The following is a 5,465-nucleotide window of genomic DNA, read 5'->3' as shown; positions in this document are numbered from 1 at the left end:
GTTTCCTTGGCACGTCTTGTCGAAGAAGAGATCATGTCCCCTTTATTACGGGATTCTCATCAATACGGACGTGGGTAACCCAACCGTGCCTATTGGTAGGACTCCTAGATCTTAGGAAAGTCCCAAACGGCCACGAGGAGGACACTTGATATTCACCCTCTTTATAAAGGGGACAAGGCTTTTTCTTTTTTTCCCTCTCGTGCTCAATCAAATCCTTCCCCCGCCTCGAGTTCTAACACCCAAAACTCAGGTCAGGTGCTTCGGACCTTCAACTATGTCCGGATCCAACCTTCAAGGTCGGTGGATGCCTTCCTCCATCACAGAGGAGGACATCAAGAGGTTGAGAGAGGCCAGATATCTGACCGCCAAAATTTCGCATCGGCTGCCCGCCCGAGGGCAGGTCGTCCCTACTCCCGAACCCAACGAGAGCGTCGTGTTCGTCTCCCACTTCCTCCGAGGACTAGGCCTCACTCTGGATCCCTTTGTTAGGGGTCTTATGTTCTATTATGGGCTAGATTTTCACGATCTGGCCCCAGATTCCCTTCTTCACATTTCGTCATTTATTGTCGTATGTGAGGCCTTCCTCCGCATTACCCCTCACTTCGGCCTATGGCTCAAGACCTTCGATGTGAAGCCGAAGATGATCGAGGGGCAGCACGCAGCGTGCGGAGGTGCTTTAATAAGCAAAATTGCTGACGCTCCATGGCCTGAGGGCAGCTTCTCAGAGGTGTCCGAATTGTGGCAGCGGGAGTGGTTCTACATCACAGCTCCCCGAAGTGCCAAGTGGGTAGCTCCCCCACCTTTCGCTCAGGCCTCCCACCACAACTGACGTCATGGATCAGCAGGGGGCTGAGCTGGGGTCCAGCCAAGGACGTAACAATACTGCAAAGCCGTATCTGAGATCTCTTTGAGAGAGATTTCAGTCTGGTTATGGTAGTGCAAGTTATGCTAGTTCATCGAGTCCAGCCTTGCAAACGCCGGCCCCTTCGCATGTGGGAATTCAACCCGGAAGGACTGCGAGCTATTCAACACTTCCTTGGCATGACGCCCGAGGAGATGTACAAATTGTTCTTCGGACCACAAATAATGTGTCCGGACATCACTGAGGATGCAGGTCTGAGTTGCAATCACCCGGATACCCAAGTAAGTATCCCCGCATCCGAACACACTGTCCGTTTGTTTATCGCAACGTCGCCCTAAAAAAGCTGCTCTTTGACCAGGATTGGATAGTGAAGGCAAAGTTGATCAAGTGTCCGGCCCCCCTCCCTGAGACATCACTAAATCCCGTGCTAACCAGGATGTTGGAGATCGCGCCCTATCAAGCGCCCTTAGGAGAAGATAAAGGGGGGACAAGGAGGCTAGCGCCTCCGCGAAGGAGGTTAACCGGGGAGGAGGAACTGAAACTTCCTCTCCCCAGGGAAGGAAGAGGAACGCCTCTGAGGACCCGGAGACCACGGTCTCCAAACGGGGGAAGAAATCTTCACCGGAGGGTCCTGCCTTGGGGGATACCCCGGCCGCACTATGCCCTCAAGGGGATCAGCCCTCCACCGAGCTGTAAGTAAAAGGGTACTTCATAATGAAAATATCTCGCCTTACTTCTGAGGAAAATAACCGAAGCATTTATCTTGCAGTTCAGATCTTAGCCCTTCTCAGCAGAGCTCGTCTTTAGGGGATCTTCTTCTAGAGATGATGGAGAGCGAAACACCTCCCCCTGCCATACCGCCTCATGAGGCGGGCGACCCCGAGGTGTCGTCGTGGAGGGTTTCTCCTGATCCGGCAAGGCCAGAAGGTAATCCTATGGCCACCCGAAGTCCTCAGTATCCGGCTCTTGAAGAGGGCAATCGAAAGAGTCCGGCACCGTCTGGTGTACGGTCGGACGTACTGAGGGATTTGCTAGAGCAACCGGCTATCTCAGAAGAGCACCGCACGTTGATGGGTACGGTGATTGAAAGGATTTCGTCCGCTAAAAGCGGGTTGCATGAAGCCTTTATGAGTCTACTGACGAGTTTTGAGGTACGCGAAATGATGTACATTTTTGACAGTACCGCACATTTTTAGATGTGCCCTGTGTAGATAGTAGCCCTGAGACTCTGGGTGCTGTCGAAGACGACAACGCACGGAGGATCATAGTCCCAGGAATAATCATGCCGCCTTAATATGCACGTGGCGGAGGGTCTGGTGGCCAGCCGGACTGATGAGTTTGCTGAGCTAAAGCGGCAGCTTGACGTGGCAGACGCTGACATCGTACTTGTCAACAAGTGGCTTGATGAGGCACAGGGTATGTGATTCCTCCGGTGACACATGGGAAGAGGAGCATGATGCCAGTATCTATAACATGTGTGTGAATGCAGATGAAGCTGCGGCCATGGAGAACCTTCGGGCGGAACTTGCCCGAGCCAAAGAACAAGCCAGGAAAAGCGATGCGGCTGCCCTAAAGGCAATCGAGGAGCTGAAAGCCGAACATGCTTCTCACTGCCAAAGCAAGGAGGAAATAGCCAGGATGGCTGTGGAATTGAAGAACGCCGCTGGCCGTTACGAGCTTCTTGAAAAGGAAGACCGAGCGAAGAGGACAGACCTGGAGAAGGCCACGATGGCGACCAAAGACACCCGCTCTGCAATGAGAGCGATGAAGGAGGAGCTGCGTCAAGCCGGGGATATCGCGGCTGGGAAGCCCTTTATGCTGTGGATGAAGTTTGGAGATCCTCGGTACGCCCCTTTGGATCGGCTGTGGAGTTCTGCGGATGCATATCTGGACTTAGCGGCGAGTGCCGCCGATGCGGCTGAATACTTCCGAGATCGAAAAGATCACGAAGTGGAAAAGCTGTTCTGGTCACAATTTAACGTTCCAGAGCGTCCGCTTCCATTGACTGATCGGTTGGCCGAATGGGCCGAGCTGTATAGACTGTCCGGACTCGCCATGAGGTCTGTTGTGGATCATCTATGGCCGGAAAGGCCAAAGCCGAACAATTATTTTAGTTTGATGCAACAGTTCCTTGGTGCGGTGCCGCACATCAACGCGATGAAAGAGGTCGGCGTGCGTAGAGGGTGCGCAGATGGCCCTTGCCCGTGTGAAGACATACTGGGCGGAGATGGAGGCCACCGCCATTGGAGCCCAAGATTCGGACGAGAGCCGAGTACCTGCCGAGCACTACTTTCGAGAAGTTCTTGAGGGCGCTCCTTCGATAGAAGCGCAGTGCTCGAAGAATATTATGTTCTAATGACATGTATTCCCATTGAAAAACAATGTTTTATTGAGTTTATCAAGGCTGTTTTTATACTTTTGCCCAAAAGTACTATGATGCCTCCTGTGCGGCCGTTTATGTATATATGTATATAACCTGAAAGATGGCAGTCGTGGGCTTCAGCCCCCACGCATATAATGCGGGGGTGCTCGCAGAAGACGCATGTTCACACTTGATCCAACGTCTTGGTCCATTAAGGAGGTGATAGCGCAGCGAACTAGGCAATCAGACTATAATGCTTTAACACTTTCACTTAGCCAGAGGAGTTTGATAGTGGGGCTACTATATAGCCCCTGGTGGCTCCGCGCTCATCCAGATTCGGGGCGCGTACATGCCTGGCTGGGAAACGGCCCTTCGTTAAGGCGGAGGAATCTCGAAGATTCCTCTAGGTCATCGAGTGGTTCACCAGTCTCACGCTATATCATGACAGTCAGTTTTCGGCTTTCTCTACTGAGGTGCTTGTCCGGATGAACCAGGGCACAATCGCAGTAGTTCTCCTGGTGCCGCCCTATCCAATAGAGCGGAACGTAAGGCAGCAAAACACAGGAGCCAGGCAAACCCAACATTTGACCAAAGACATGATTCGGAGCTGATGCATATAAGGCCAAACTCGCGACGCCGAAAACTCCCTAAGGTATTCGGTCTTTATGATGTAAACCGGGCTAAACAGTGCCCTTTGTAATAAGCCCCTGGTGTCCAGGTACGTGCAATATTCTAACATGGCCACATGCCAATACGTCAGCATCCTTCTCAGTTGTACTGAGAATCCAGGGGATGTGTATCAACAAGAGACAATAAAAAAGGTTTACGCAGGGTCTTAATCTAAAAAGAATCCTTGGAACGGGTCCCTGCTGCACGTCTGCGCCTGTGTCTCCGTTGTGCCGTATCCTGGACGGGTGTAGCACGATGGTCATCTGAAAAAGAGAGGAACTTAGTTGAAAAGTTGTCGTGCAAAAGGTAGGTTATACTAAATAAACCATGTATAGTTCCAGATGAGTAAAGTTGAGCCTAATTGTCACTTGTTCACACGTGTTGAGCCCCTTGTATTGTTGTAGGGGTATAGCCATCAAACCTGTATCAATTATATATAGCTACACCGGACTCGTCTAACCGTGTCCATGGTCTTAACGACCTGTCAGATGCTCTAGTTGGTGAGGCTGTCTAGTGTGCGGCTGCCAAGTGGACTGGGCATCTTAAGCATGAGAGAAGCGTAATGCGGTATTGCGTTAAAGCGAGCGAAAGGAGCGCTCAATATTTCCATTTACTGTAATGATGCCATGTGGACCGGGCATCTTAAGCATGAGAGAAGCATAATGCGGTATTGCGTTAAAGCGAGTGAAAGCTTCGCGTCCGAGTAGTACTTGATAGCCACTTTGGAACGGAGCGATGCGGAAGGTTAACTTTTCACTGCGGAAGTTATCGGGAAAGCCGAATATAACTTCTAGTAGGAGAGAGCCCATACAATGGGCTTCTGGGCCTGGCGTTACTCCTTTAAAGGTAGTATTGCTATGGCTGATTTTTGTTGGGTCTATCCCCATTTTGCGGACTGTGTCCTGATATATCAGGTTTAAACTACTGCCGCCGTCCATCAGGACTTGTGTGAAGTGGTATCTGTCAATTATCGGGTCTAACACCAAGGCAGCCCATCCTGCATGTCGGATACTTGCTGAGTAATCCCGATGGTCAAAGGTGATCGGTTTGGACGACCAGTGGCAGAACTCCGCACTACTAGGAAAAGGGCTATAGATGAAATGGATACTAATGGCGCACCTGACATGTGGTGCGCCACTACAATATAGCAGTGGCACACCATGTGCAGGTGCGCCATTAGTGTGGAAGACACTAATGGCGCACCAGATACATGGTGCGCCACTAGTAACATTTTTTTCTTCATTTTTCCAAACATACTAATGGCGCATCATGTAGACAGTGCACCATTACTAGTTAAAACTAGTAATGGCGCACTATCCACAGGTGCGCCATTACTAAGTTTTTCCCCCTAGCTAATGGCGCACCGCCAGGGGGTGTGTCATTAGTAATCTTCCCCCTAGCTAATTCGCCCGATCCCTTCGTCCCTCCCTCCACTTCCCCCCCTCGCTCCACACCCGCTCCGACGACCCCCGCGCCCCGCCTCGCCGTCTCAGGCCTCGCCGCCGACCCACTGCGCCGCCGCCCCACCCACTGCACCGCCGCCCCATCCACTGCGCCGCCGCCCCACCCACT

The sequence above is a fragment of the Triticum dicoccoides genome, chromosome 2A (assembly GCF_002162155.2).
Source record: "Triticum dicoccoides isolate Atlit2015 ecotype Zavitan chromosome 2A, WEW_v2.0, whole genome shotgun sequence".
NCBI lineage: Eukaryota > Viridiplantae > Streptophyta > Magnoliopsida > Poales > Poaceae > Triticum > Triticum dicoccoides.
Note: the sequence above shows the minus strand (reverse complement) of the source record.